This window comes from Haematobia irritans, chromosome 5, assembly GCF_050003625.1.
Source record: "Haematobia irritans isolate KBUSLIRL chromosome 5, ASM5000362v1, whole genome shotgun sequence".
In the NCBI taxonomy this organism is placed as follows: Eukaryota; Metazoa; Arthropoda; class Insecta; order Diptera; family Muscidae; genus Haematobia; species Haematobia irritans.
The window spans coordinates 85,372,285-85,388,119 of record NC_134401.1 but is presented as its reverse complement, the minus strand read 5'-3'; the positions used below and the strand labels follow the sequence as shown (position 1 = coordinate 85,388,119).

The window sequence follows — 15,835 nt, the reverse complement described above, 5'->3', positions numbered from 1 at the left end:
AAAGCCAGTTTTGACTGGCTAGCTGAGAATAAATAAACTCCTTGAACTTGAAAGGGCAAATGCAGAATTGTTAGCCAGAAATGAGAAATATGAAAGACTGTGCTTTCAACTTCAGCTGGATGTAGAAAATTTTAAATTACAATTAAATCAACACCAAACGTTCTGATTCGTTTGGAAATGACGAAGAGGAATTACACCATGAAGTCGGCCGTTTTGACATCCAGACACAAAATGAAAACATTACTTTACCCCCAAAATCCATCTGATGAGTAGCAATTGGTAAAAAGTGACAAGAGAAATAGGGAATGTCCAAACCGCACGACTGTTAATGATGCTAAAAAAACAAGCAACGTCAAACAAAGGAAAACCAGGTTTCTGAAAACCAATTCGAAATACTTAGTAACTATGTCGAGACTACCGAAGAGAATATTTCTGTACAAGAACGCTCAAAGCCTCCACCAATTTTTGTGGACAATGTAGAAAATATTCAGCCCCTAATGTCGCTTTTGGCTCAAAGCGTTCCAGATCAGTGCGAAATAAGGTCTCTTCGAAACAACCAAGTAAAGATTACCTCAAAAAATCACGATTCCTACAAGAAAATCGTCGAAAAAAAGGATACGGAGTTCCATACATATAAACCCAAGAATGAAATGGGGTTTAAAGTAATACTCAAAAATATTCATCCAACTGTCGATATTGAAGTTGAAAGATGAACCATTTAAAATGGGACATGAAGCTACTAATATTTGGAATATTAAACATCGTGTTACCAAGAAACCTCTACCGAAATTGTATTATAAACAATAAAGATATTTACATCATAAAAAGATTAATGAGTAGTATTGTTGAATTTGAGCCACCGCGTCCCAAAAACCAATACCATATGCTCGAACTGTCAACAATACGGCCACACAAAAGCATATTTCCGGAAGAAACCAATAAGTATAAAATGTGTAGGAAATCACCATTCTAAATCATGTCCTCGAAAAAATTGGGTTAATGCAGAATGGGAATCACCCAGCGAACTATAAGGGTTGCAACATTTATAAGCAACTCTATAAGAAACAATACCCCGCCTTGCGAACTAATATCGAAAGACAGGAAACGATTGATACCGAACAAAATGTAGAGCAACCTTCCACTAGTCAAAGATCCCTTACCATGAGTTCCAGAAATAATACCAGATACGCTAATGTTGTTTCTACTTCTAAAACCACCACAGACCAGCGAAAACGAATCTCGTCCCAACATCCCAATTACCGCGCCAAATTTCTCTCCCCACACAAAATACCACCAACATCAAGGACATGCTCAATAGCCTAAATGTCCAAAGAAGCAAATGACTAGCCTTCTTCTAAATATAACTGGAGGGAAAGATCCAGGGAAGTCATTGCTTTCAAGCCTTTTTGAGTTCCTGATGAAGCCCACTTGCAGTCAACGTGCTACAACACAAATTTCAAACGAAATGAAGGCAAAAGAAATTAAGGCAACACTTACTCGTATACACTGATGTTGCAGCCGCGGATTGGTCCGATGAGTAGGACCCACGTGCATAGACGCATATATAAATTTCAAATCGACACCATTGAAGTACAATTTGCTAAAACCACAAATAATGTCAAATATCAATGTAAGATAGATCACATTAATAAAGAAGTACATAACAAATTATTTTAGAAAAAAAATTTAACAATCGGTAAAAACGCCCCACGTAGAGTAGTGGAAATTTCGGCTAGAGATGCATATCGGCATTTAGGTTAGGTTAAATTGCAGCCCGATTAAGATTCAGGCTCACTTAGACTATTCAGTAGATAGGGTCGCGAAAAAAAGTTGATGCGGTCACCCCCCAGTTTTGTAGCATATTCGAAGACAATTTCAGAACACCAAAACTTTTTTTTCCGTGCACCCTACGACCCCCCGAAATACAATTTATTGTGCTGTGTCGTCATTTGAAGTCCGATTGAAAAGAAACGCATATCGTTGTTCGTAGTTGATCAGGGGCTATATTTCGTGCATTGGTCATTTTTGACTCCGACGTCAAATTTGATTTTTAATTTTTTTATTTCGCTTCGTATAACCCTATGATACCCATTTCTTACAACCATTATAAACAGTGTTGCCAACTCCCCAAGGCCAAAAATCACCAAAAATATATTATAAATTCTAACCTACCACCTTCCACCACAAAATCGAAAATTAAATGCTCTACTAAAAAAAAAAAAAACAAACAAAAAGCTTCCGAAGATGTATTATAGAGCTTTTAAGAAGTTAAGGTGGGTATTAAGATCAAGTTATAATAAAATTTGCAGCAAATATGCATAATTTTATGACTTTTTCACTGATATAGTTTTCACTTTAGCGGCAAAACTCGAACTTAGTACTCACCATTATGAACCGCTATTCAAGTATACACTTTGATCAGTCTTAATGATTTCGTCCATTTCATTTTGATCAGTGATGTTTTTCAACTTTCAAAATATTAATACATGGAAGGAGTCTATTGCTTATTTCAGTTGTGCGTGCTTTTGTGAATTTAATACAAACGTTTTTAATTACATCTTTACCAAATTCAAAAATTCGACACTCATCGCTCGACTTTCCTACATAATACCCTAAATAACAATATTAATTAAAAAATAATCAATACCAACTTCATAACAATCAAATTATAAATTTGACTTTCTTCGGCTCTTGAAAGTCTAATAAAATTTTTGTATCAACTTAATACTGTTCAAAATAAAAAAAAGCACCAAAAGCACTAAATGAAAATGCCAGAAAGCACCAAGTTGATGCTTTTTTTGAAAAGGCACCAAAAAGGCAATTTGGTGCTATTTAGAAATCAAAAAGCACTAAATTTGGTGCTAAAAGCACCAAATTGGCAACACTGATTATAAAGATCTTAACAAAATATGAAACTTTTGCTTTTGAAGTATTTACTTATATTCATAAACAAAAAAGTTACAGAGATTTTAAAAAGTCAATAGGTCACCCTACACACTACCAAATAGTTTTTGTTGTGTTGTGATGATGTCCGATCGAAACCACATGCACATCGTTATTCACATCTACGAAATTAATTTATAAGGCATTTAGAACACAAAACCTGTTTATCTGTAAATTTCTAACGGTACCTTTGTACACATACTCGTTGTTTGCATTATGGCATTTTCTGCGTTATGCAAAGTGCATGTGTTTTTGCAAGAACAATTTGAGAGGCTACTGTTTTAAAATTCTAACAATCACATTCGCTACATGATTTTTTAAGTCTGTCCATATTTTGTGAGAGAAGGCTGTTGTTTTCACTTTTTTTCAAATACTATCAACAGCCTTCTCTCACAAAAATATGGACAGACTTAAAAAACATGTAGCGAATGTGATTGTTAGAATTTTAAAACAGTAGGCTCTCAAATTGTTCTTGCAAAAACACGTGCACTTTGCATAACGCAGAAAATGCCATAGTGCAAACAACGAGTATGTATACAAAGGTACCGTTAGAAATTTACAGATAAACAGGTTTTGTGTTCTAAATGCCTTATAAATTAATTTCGTAGATGTGAATAACGATGTGCATGTGGTTTCGATCGGACATCATGACAACACAACAAAAACTATTTGGTGGTGTGTAGGGTGACCTATTGACTTCTTAAAATCTCTGTAACTTTTTTGTTTATGAATATAAGTAAATACTTCAAAAGCAAAAGTTTCATATTTTGTTATGATCTTTATAATGGTTGTAAGAAATGGGCATCATAGGGGTATACGAAGCGAAATAAAAAAATTAAAAATCAAATTTGACGTCGGAGTCAAAAATGACCAATGCACGAAATATAGCCCCTGATCAACCACGAACAACGATATGCGTTTCTTTTCAATCGGACTTCAAATGACGACACAGCACAATAAATTGTATTTCGGGGGGTCGTAGGGTGCACGGAAACAAAAAAGTTTTGGTGTTCTGAAATTGTCTTCGAATATGCTACAAAACTGGGGGGTGACCGCATCAACTTTTTTTTCCTTTAGGCCGTGACCCTATCTACTATTCAGTCCATTGTGATACCACATTAACTAAAAGTACCTATTACATATGGGCACTTCTAGTTTTAACCGTTGAACCTTCTCGATTATTTTCTTCTATTGAACCAACCAGATTGTTCCAAAAACATTAGCAGACTGCTTAAATTAACGTTTTCCAGGTCTGCCCGTAATCTGAAGCTATATGCCCCTAAAATTTGCTTACGCCTTACACAAAATGCAGGACACTCACACAAGAGGTGTTTTATTGATTCCTTTTCCTCCGCATCATGACAGCTCATACAATAGTCATTATACTTCGCACCAATAGTTTTTGCAAAATCGCCTATCAGGCAGCGACCCGTTATAGCAGATATCAGGAGTGATATCTGGCGTCTCGAGAACACTAGCATATCTAGTGTGCGGTTTAAGTTTAAATGGGGCCATATTTGCTTGGTGTCGTTACAACCCTTACAATTCTCCCATCGAACATTTGCCATCATGACAGCCTTCTCACGCAGTAACAGCTTGCAGGTAGCCAGAGGCACACCAACAGATTCTAGTTCCCCTGGAATATGTAAGGTAGCTCCTAGCCTTGCTAGCTCATCTGCTTCGCAGTTCCCCGGTATGTTCCTGTGGCCAGGTACCCATATTAGGTGAATATTGTGCTGCTCAGCCATCTCATTGAGAGATTTGCGGCAGTCGATGGCCGTTTTCGAGTTGAGGAACACAGAGTCCAAGGATTTTATTGCAGGTTGACTGTCTGAGTATATATTAATGTCAATATTACTTGGAGCATTACTTCTCAGCCAATTCACCACTTCTCTTATTGCTAATATTTCAGCCTGAAAAACACTACAGTGATCAGGTAATCTTTTCGCTATTCGAAGTTCCAGATCTTTAGAATTTACTCCGAAACCCTCTTGGCCATCCAATTTGGAGCCATCAGTGTAGAAATCTATATATCTTTTATTCCCCGGGGTCCGTGTACACCACGCCTCACTGTTGGGAATTAGAGTCTCAAACTTTTTGTCGAAAAGTGGACTCGCCAAAGTGTAATCCACTACGTTAGGCACATCTGGCATTATTTTGAGGACCGAACTGTGACCATAACTTTTTTCCGACCACAGCGATAGCTCGCGCAAACGCACAGCCGTTGGTGCAGCTGACTGTTTGGCCAAAATGTCTAAAGGCAATAGATGCAGTATGACATTAAGGGAGTTTGTTCCTGTCTTGCTGAATGCACCTGAGATACACAAGCACGCCATACGCTGAACTTTGTCTAAACTTGTCGGCTGGTGAAATGCCGACCACTAGACTACAACACCATATAGCATTATAGGTCTAACCACTGCCGTGTATAGCCAATGTACAATTTTTGGTTTTAGTCCCCACTTTTTCCCTATTGCCTTTTTGCACGAGTATAAAGCTACCGTTGCTTTCCTCGCCCTTTCTTCAATATTAAGCTTAAAGTTCAGCTTCCTGTCCAAAATAACGCCAAGGTATTTTGCACACTCCCTAAAGGGAATTTCAATACGCCCTAAGAAAATGGGCCTAACCGTGGGAGTTTTGCGATCTTTGCAGTACATGACTAGTTCTGTCTTTGCAGGATTTACCCCAAGACCAGGATTTACCCCAAGATCTTTCGCCCATTTCTCAGTCATCCGAAGGGCTCTCTGTATAATATCTCTAACTGTTGATGGGAATTTTCCCCTGACTGCTAGCGCCACATCATCTGCATATGCCACCACTTGTATCCTTTCTTTTTCTAGGGAAACCAGAAGGTCGTTTATAGCAACATTCCAAAGAAGAGGTTATAGAACTCCTCCTTGAGGAGTGCCTCTGTTCACATACCGTTGTATGATTGCTTGTCCTAGTGTGGCTGAAATGCGTCTCTTCCTTAGAAGTTCGTCTAACAGTCTAAGTATACCTGGATCAACATTCAGAGTTGTCAGTCCATTTAATATCGAGCTCGGATGGACGTTATTGAACGCCCCTTCGATGTCTAGAAATGCCACGATTGTGTATTCTTTGACAGATAGTGAGCTTTCAATAAAGCTGACTAGTTCATGTAATGCGGTCTCAGTAGACCTGCCCTTCGAGTATGCATGTTGTCGTTTCGAGAGCAAACTTGAATCGACGCTAGTTCTAAGATAAATATCTATCATCCTCTCCAGAGTCTTAAGTAGGAATGATGATAAGCTGATTGGTCGGAAATCCTTCGCATTCGAGTGAGAGGCTTTTCCCGCTTTAGGTATGAAAACGACTTTTGATTCTCTCCACTTTCGTGGAATATATGCTAAGTTGATACCCTCTATATAAATATATCGCCGGCAACCAGGGTATAATTCTGTCAGCCACCGCTTGTAACTCCGCCGGAGTAATTCCATCAGGTCCGGGGGATTTGAATGATCCAAAGCTATTTAACGCCCATTTTATTCTAGATTCTGAACATCGTGCCACTGTGGCACGATGTTTTAATGAAACCTGGAGTGGAGCTCGTGGATGCTAGCACCTTCCGTAATCTGGAAGCCTCGGACGTATTCTCAATGCTGCTGCAGTAATCATTCCAAGAGTTATACTGAGCCTTTCTCAGTTCTCGCTTGTATCCTCTCAGATTCTTCTTGTAAGCGTCCCAATCCACAGGAGCTCTGGTGGACTTTGCTTTGTTAAAGAGCTTCCTGCACGATTTCCTCATATTACCTAACTCCGTAGACCACCATGGTGGTCGATTTTTCCCCCTTGGCTTCCCTTTAGGGCATGCAGCTTCCAGTGAAATGTTGAAGGCCTTAGTAATCCTCCCCACTGCGTGTTCGATAACTTGTACAGTGCTCATATTTGTCTCTGGTATTTCCGGTATCATCATATTGAACGATTCCCTATACCTATTCCAGTCAGCTTTCCTAACATTTGGCGGAAATATGGTCTTGGTGGTATGAACATCAAATTTGAAACTGATGTAGCGATGATCTGAGAAGCTGTGTTCACTTAAAACATGCCACTCAGATATCACTTCATTCAGTTCTTGCGAGGCCAAGGTGATGTCCAAAACCTCTTGCCTGTTTTTAGTGACAAAGTTTGGGGCATCTCCCTTGTTGCAAATTAGTACGCAAAATAAACTCTATTAGCGACTCTCCCCTTGCATTAGTATCACTACTTCCCCATATACTATGATGCGCATTCGCATCGCATCCCATAATGAGTTTCGTCTTTGTTTTCAGTGACTCCTCAACTAAGGTCTTAACGGCACATGGAGGCATCTCCCTGTCATGTCCCATATAGACCGAAGATACCCAATATTTGCATTTGGCTATTTCTAAATTGGCAACGACAGTGTCTGCATTGCACATTGAAGGAAGCATAAACAAGTTAAGCTCGTTTTTAGCAATTATACAGGCTCGAATTATATCATTACCAGTATACTGCAATAGTTTGAACCCCGGAGTACTTAATTCACATATTTTGTTTCTATAAACATATGGTTCTTGAATAAGAACTATGTCTATGTCCCCTTTTATCAGGAGAACTTTTAAGGCAGCACATGCAGCCTTACAATGATGAAGATTTATCTGGAGGATCCGTAGGACCATCGAGATTTTCAACAACCGTCACATCAGCCGCTTCAATCGAGTCATCAATAATGTCCTCTTCAGAGATATCGGTGACTCTCGCAATAACCATAGGTTCAACTTTGGTGAGTTCTGAGGCAGTAGAAGCCTCCTCACGCATACGGTATCTATCCATGTCTTCAACTTTTGTATCTCCCTCGACTTCGCAAGAGGATCCGCTTACTTCTGATTCAGACAGAGGCTTGTCCATTTCTGAATCCTTTAGCTGATCGTTTTTATACACCTTCATTTGGATATAATGAAAGCCATAACATACACGGCCCTGAGACTTTGCTAGATGTGGCAAAGACTGAGTGTTCAATATAAACACTGCATTCCGTCTTGGCACATCCACTTCATCCAAACGGCCAACCTTCCAATCAGCTGTTGGAAGATCTGGATTGCATTGTTTCAGTCTATTTAAAATAGATTCAGGGTCAGGAGGGTTTGCAGGTATCCACGCATGTGCTCTTGGTCTAACCGGTATGTCTTTCTTCTCAACTAACTCTAGAGCAGCTCCTTCCCAAACTTCACCAATTAGTATCAGAGCAGCTTTAAAACATTCTATAGACCTCTGGTCCTCAAATGCGACTAGCTTAAATCGTCCTTGATACCAACCAGCCTCTTGGTGTCGAGGAACTGGGCCGGGAAACTTTTCCAGAGCCTGTGAGTAGACGCCAGACAAAGCTTTCTCAATTTCCCCCCCATTTTTGCTTTGGAACCATACCGTCCAATGCTCCTTTATTTATAATAGCCATCACAAGGCTGTCTTTAGCAACTGAGGCAAACGATCGTTGATCCTTTTTGGAGGATGGCAGCCCATCCGGTGATCGTTCCCTTTTTCCAGCCTCAAGAATTCCTTGAGCCCATATTAAGGAATCGCTTTGTTTAGCCGACAACGTGCTTGGGTCTACTGATCCTAATTTCTTTAGGATAAACAAAGCATTTCTGCGCTCCTTGAATCTCTTTCGTGAGGGATTACCTCCTTTGATGCCGTTACCTTGGAAAAGGTTCGACTTGTCAAATTGTCGCCACCTGTCGACCCGTCTACAGGTCGACTAATTGGGCCTAACTCTTGGTCATTGCCCAAATTTATAACTCCAGTCGATACCCGTCCACTGGGCCCTGAAGTTAGCAACCCAGTGGATGTCTTTGAATTTCTCTGCATGGTGGCCTAATATCCCACCACACTTGAAATTCGTAGTAGGTACTTATTACGATGATTTTATCCACTATTAAAAAACACGTCCGTTCCGTTCCGGCATTTAAGGTGAGTACTAAGTTCAAGTTTAGCCGCTAAAATCAAAAATAAATCAGTAAAAACAGTATAATATTATACCTCTTTGATGAGTAGTTTAATCCCTGCCAGCATTTCAAAGTTCCATTTCATCCTCATCGCTACCACAGACTCGTAAGTGACACTGCAACAATCGCCAACTGTGATAGTATTTTGCCATCATTATTCGCATGAAAGTATTTTGCCATAACTAATTTTACTATTTTTTATGTACTTCTATATTAATGTGATCTATCTTACATTGATATTTGACATTATTTGTGGTTTTAGCAAATTGTACACCCATAGAAAAAAATCATGAACGGCGTGGTCATTTTGAAACGATCCGTTCATGAAAGTGAATCAACACACATGTGTTGTCAAACTGAGAACAGATGGGGACAATATGACAACGTAAAAATGACACTATACGTTTTCAAAACAACAACCAGCGTTCATGATCTGAAAACGTAATGGTTACGAATTTATAAACAAAATTAAAAAAAGATTTCCCCTACCGTGACTCGAATCTGTGTTGCCTGCACGATACACGTTAACAGTCACCTTAGCACATTGAACCAACGGCGGAGTTGACATAACAACGTCTAACGATTATTTTAAGACTTTTCATGACCAAAGAAAAACGAATGCCGTTCATGAAATCGTGAACGCCCGTGGACGAAATCGTGAACATTCCGTTTTGATTTTTTCCGTTTCATTTTGACAACGTCCGTTCACGATTGTGAAACGCAATTTTTTCTATTAGTGTACTTCAATGGTTTCGATTTGAAATTTATATATGCGTCTACGCACGTGGGTCCTACTCATCGGACCAATCCGCGGCTGCAACATCAGTGTATACGAGTAAGTGTTGACTTATGGCCTGTTCCTGTATTTCGAACGAAAGCTTTCTTTCGTATTCCAAACGAAAGAAAATTGATTTTTGTTCTTTTATTTCGAAAGGCAAGTCACTTGATATTTTGTTGTCGAGTAATAAAAGAACATATACAATAAGTGTCAAGAAAAAAGTAAAATCATTGTTAACATTTGAATGAATTCTCAGACCAAAAATTTAAAAATACTCATTTTTAATAATCAATGTAGTCTCATACAAACGAATCGAACTTTCAAAAATAGAAAAACCTAAATTCATTCGAATTCGAGTGACTGCCTTTCTTTCGAACTGGTTTTCGTTCGATATACAGGAACAGGGCATTAATTTCTTTCGCCTTCATTTCGTTTGAAATTTGTGTTGTAGCACGTTGACTGCAAGTGGGCTTCATCATGAACTCAAAAAGGCTTGAAAGCAATGACTTCCCTGGACCTTTCCCTCCAGTTATATTTAGAAGAAGGCTAGTCATTTGCTGCTGTGAACATTTAGGCTATTGAGCATGTCCTTGATGTTGGTGGTATTTAAATAAATAAATGAAGTGCTGAAAACATAGTTATATCGTTTAGAATTGTAAAAGGTATATTGGTGAACAATTTTTGAGTTTCCAAATGGAATAAAGTGATAGTTTTTCAAATATTTTTCCAGACACGCTGCTTCCTTTGGGAATAAAAGCACTGGCTGATAGACGCTACAACATGTAACTTACAACTTGTAACTCAACATCAATCTTTTATTAATGCATAAAAATATGTTAAATGTGATGTGATAGTCGTATAAATGTTATATTTATGAGAATTTATAAATGTTTAATAAAATTAATAAACATCTAAACAATCGTGTTTTACTTGACCACAATGATTCTTTTACAACTATCTTAAAATGCACTTTCTCTGATTGTTTGAATGGGCTCTTATTGGCGACAATCTAAATATATCCAGAAGGGCACCTAATAATTGCACTCATGCGATACTTTTTTGAAGTAACTTGGTACAACTTCTCAATAGTGACGGAGCTTTTCCGAGGAGTTTTGGATATCGTATACGAAAGTTTTCGACGTAGTGGGGGTGCTCAGAAGCGCACTCAAATTCAAAAAATGTTGGCAGGGATATAACTTAATGTGGAATAACCCAAAACGGCTTTTTATAACGTTTATAATCTTTAAAAAGGATTACTAAAGAAAAGAAATAGTGAAAAATTGCGATTTTAGCGGCTTATAGTCTTACATATTATAAGTTTTTTCCGGACGGAATGTCTGTGTTTGTAAAGAATCTTACAGTGTGTCCAATTGATACGAATTGTCAGCGATGACTAAATATAACGTGGTCAATAATATGTCCGGATAAAATTATAGTCTGCACGACGCATAAAGGCTAGTATTAAGTAGAGCTGGAAAACTATCGATGGTTTTATTTTTAAGGTACTATCGATATTTATTTTCCGTTAGCGATACAATCGAAGAAACCCGGATAGCTATAAAAATACTGGCGATGCTACATACTAAAAATTGGAAAATTGTAATTTATTTTAATGTCTGTCTTATTTCTTTAAAAATATACTAAAATTTACGTCTTTGCATGAAATATATTTCCTTCTCTTTTATTCTGTAGCAATTTCTTGTTTCTTACTCAAACTCAAGACTAAACCCTCAAGACTAAATACGAATCAAATTCAGAACGTAAAAAGATTATTGATTATGTTCTAATTGCAATGATCATCGGGATGACGGTGAAATAATTGGCCTTGTAGGCTTAGTATAATATATGAATAAATAAAAAATCTTGGGGTTTACGTTTTGTTTTGCATACCAGCAAGCACGAAGTCAAAAAGAAGGGCTTATTTGAAATCAAATAATATCAACATATTTTCAATAAATCTCAATGTAAATTAGTAATTAGCACTCCAAGTAGCGTTTTTCGTTGTTGTTTATTCTTTTGAAATAATCTAAACTCATACTTTTGATTAATCAAAACCATTTAAAATTAAATGTTTTGTTTTAAAAGTATCGAAAATATCGAATATGACTATCGATAGTTCTGCAGCTCTAGTATTAAGTTGGCATTATCGAGCTAAATTTTTTCACGGTTACTTTTCTTTAATAATTAATTTCACCAAAAATAAACTTTTTCAATTTTTGTATTGAATCATTCCCCAACAAGTTATAATAAAATTTGCCAACAGAAGATATAATTTTATTATGTTTTTGCAGATTTAGATTTGATTTTAGCGGCTAAACTCGAACCTAGTACCTACCTTAAAGGTGGGTGATGATTTATAATAAAATTAAATATTCAAAAGTTTTGACATTCGAGTTACCTTTTGTTAACATTTTGTTTTGTGTTTATTATCCTGATGCCCAGTACAAATGAAACGATTGTAAAATATAATTCACCAAATAAAGCTTTTATTTTGTTAACATTTGTGATTAAATTTCATGTTTTATACATTATTTATGTTCTACAAGCGGCTAGATGTTGGTTGCTAGTTTATTACGGAAATACAACTCCATGTTATACTTTGTTTTCTCAATCGATCAGATTACATTTTTAAATAATAATCCGATCCACTTTTGCATTATAAATTCACCGTCAGTTTAATAAATAAATTATTTCTTAATTCACATTGCAAATGGCGCCATGTTATGAAAATACTGACTGATCGATTTACGTCAGTTTTTCAACTCGAAAAAAAAAAACAAAGTATCACAAATGGAAAAAATTTCGCTAGTTTTTCGCATTTTTTGGTTTTGTATGGAGTTTCAACGCGAAAACCGAACAGAGTACCAGCCTTAAAGCGTCAAACGAATAACATCAGTGTGAACGAATTGTAAAGTGAATTAGTGTAAAGTCAAAGTAAATAAATTGTAGATTAACGTTATTGAAACGAACAGTATTTTAATTGACGGGTAATTAAAAACGCCTAAAGCTGAGTACTATGTTCAGTTTTCAAGCTGAAAACCAGCTTGTTTTCACGGTTACTTTTTTAAATTAATTAAATTATAAATATAAAATGGTTCACAATCAATTCTTTAGATCTCTTCCATTCATTATTTCACAAGACTTTATAAAAATATAATCGTCTTCACACAGATTTTTGAACTTTTAATTTAGTGTTTTCGTGAAAAATACGAACATAGTACTCACCTTAAATATAAAAACGTAACAATACGAACATAGTACTCACCTTAAAATAGTCATATTTTCACTAAAGTGAAAACTAAATCAGTAGAAAATGGCATAAAATTATAGATATATGTTGCATATTTCATTATAACTTGATGGGGAATAGCAAAGCAAATTTTAACAAAGTTTGTTTTCCTTAAAATTGATTATTAAAGAAAAATAATCGTGAAAAAAATGGTGATTTTAGCGGCCAAAGGTAAGTACTATGTTCGCTTTTCGAGTTGAAATTTTCGCTGTTACTTTATTAAAACAGTTCAATATAAAGCAGATAACTCAATTCATGCGCAGTTTCTTGTTCCTCTAAATTTCGGTTAGACATTATGGGAATATGTTTGTTTTCATTTATAATTTTGTTTATTTCAGGAAAAGTAATCGCGAAAATAAAGTGATTTTCAACTCGAAAACCGAACATAGTACCAACCTTAAACTCGAACTTAATACTCACCTTAAAGGTGGGTATTAAGTTCGAGTTTATCCGTTGATCCACTTTAAGGAATACAAACTTTGTGAGAAGTTCACCAATGTGGTATCACAATGGACTGAATAGTCTAAGTGAGCCTGATACATCGGGCTGCCACCTAACCTAACCTAACTTTGTGAAAATTTGTTTTGTGATATTATCCATCAAGTTATAATAAAATTTGCAACAAAAATGTATAATTGTATGCCTTTTTATACTGATTTAGTTTTCACTTTAGCGGCTAAAGGTGGGTACTATGTTCGGTTTTCGAGTTGAAAATCACTTTATTTTCGCGATTACTTTTCCTGAAATAATCAAAATTATAAATTAAAACCAAAATATTCCTGTAAAGTCTTGCCGAAATCTAGGGGAACAAGAAACTGCGCATGAATGGAATTAATTTATCTGCTTCATCTTGAACTATTTTAATAAAGTAACCGCAAAAATTTCAACTCGAAAAGCGAACATAGTACTTACCTTAAACTCGAACTTAATACCCACCTTTAAACCGAGAAAATACAAAATTTAATTTTGAGCAAATTTTCTCTTTAAGGCCGGTATGCACCTCTAGCGAAAAATTTCATTCCCATAAGAAATGCATTGCTATTTATGCTAACGAAATTTTCGGTAGCGTTCAATTTCGTAAGCTGGTACGCACCTCTAATGAAAATAACAGGGTTGTCAAAAGCATATTTTGGCAGCAAACATTTAATTTATTACAATCATTGTGTGCGTAAAAGTTTTAAAAGGTCTGTAAATAATAAACAATTTATTTGAGGAATATTTGGAACATATTTTAATAATTTTTAAAAGCGATTAGCTGGTTTAAAATTTGTGTACACAGCCCTGTTTTTTTGTTGTAGACTTAAATAAATTTTTGCTACCGAAAATTTCGCTAGAGGTGCATACCGGCCTTTACGGAAAACACAAAACGAAATATCAGAAAATTCGTTTAGGCTTCTTCAACATTTTCTAGTCGGAGAACGATGGGTCATCTATTAATTAGTTATCTATGCTCTAAACACATCTACTGAAAGTATGCACGAACACGTCTTATGCGTTTGTACGCACGCACATTGATATAGGGCACACTTAATAGCTGCAACTCCTTAATAGCGCAGCCATCGACTTGGAAGTGTGATTGTGTCGCCAGACGGTGTTTTACAACGACGTTGGTGGTGCTTTTCATCGTCTTCGGATTTCGTTTTGGTGGTTCGCGAAATTCGAAATAATTTTATTTTCCATTGAGAAATTGGAGCGGTCGGGAGTTTTGTGCCTCGATTAAATTGTGTTTAGCGTGTAAGCAACAACAATTATACCGTTTGAAAAATTTACAGTTTTAACGGAAGAATATTCCATCTCTTTAACAAGGAGGAAAGTGCAGTGTGGTACAAAGAAGATATATCATGTAGTTTTCAATTGATGTTATTTGTAACTATAAAAGTGTATAATAATATCTTACATTTTGCCACATTATTTTTATTTGAGATTAATTCCTTGCTAAGACTTTGCCGCGCACTGTATATTTTGAGGTTATATTTTTTGTAATTTTGTGCTCTAAACGTAAACAAAATGCATAATTATTTGAAGACCGTGGTTTGTTGCAAATATGTGTTTTTGCTTCAAATCATATTGCACAATCCCCGGCCTGTAAATAAAATTGCGATCAACAATAGTATGTCACATGAGAAGATTTTCTTTTTATGTTTTTTTTTTTTTGAACATCTGCTCTCAATTTCTTTAAGATTTATGCAAATTCATTTTCTATTGTCTTTTCAGGCTCATCCACATCCAGTTTTTCTTGTTTTGGTACGGTTGCCTGATCTCCTTTCATTCCTTTTGATCGCAGGATTTTCAACATTCCCTCACACGTGTGTTCATTCTTCAAAGGTAACATCCCCTTATTATAATACATTTGCATAAAACGGGGTTGAATTTACCTGATTTTGTTCTAATCCTTTGTAAAGATTGAAAGTATATGAAAAACAGTGTTGCCAACACTCACAAATATAAGTAAGGGTTACAAAAAAGCATTTTCTATATGTGTTTTTGCAGAAATTAAATAAGCGAAAATTAAATTAATTTTGCAGTTTGTTTGTTGAAAGTGATCGGTAAAAAATGCGGAGAAACTTCTCAGAAATGTATACCGTTGCCCAGATTTTATCCATATTTGGGGAGTGTCTTCGAGATTAATTGGCTTAAATCTATCGGTGCAATTTGGAAGATTTTTCAATTCTAAGTACAAAATGTAATACCATTTTTGTCGAAGAAAAAGCTTATCTCCAGAGTTTTGATTATCATTTACATTGAATTAAGTACTCACCGCACATAATCTACCTAAAAGTAGTAAGTAAATAATAGGTAATAATGTCTATATTTAAAATGTACATAAAAAACTTCAGAACAATG

General features: G+C 36.2%; 1 long non-coding RNA gene across 1 annotated transcript; it reads left to right on the top strand.

Annotated features, from left to right (window-relative positions):
• The first annotated feature begins 14,590 nt into the window (after nucleotides 1-14,590).
• On the top strand, nucleotides 14,591-15,504 carry LOC142240325 (uncharacterized). Its single transcript, XR_012723232.1, has 2 exons — nucleotides 14,591-14,725; nucleotides 15,206-15,504. It is a non-coding gene; the product is annotated as an uncharacterized LOC142240325 (long non-coding RNA).
• The last annotated feature ends 331 nt before the right edge of the window (nucleotides 15,505-15,835 follow it).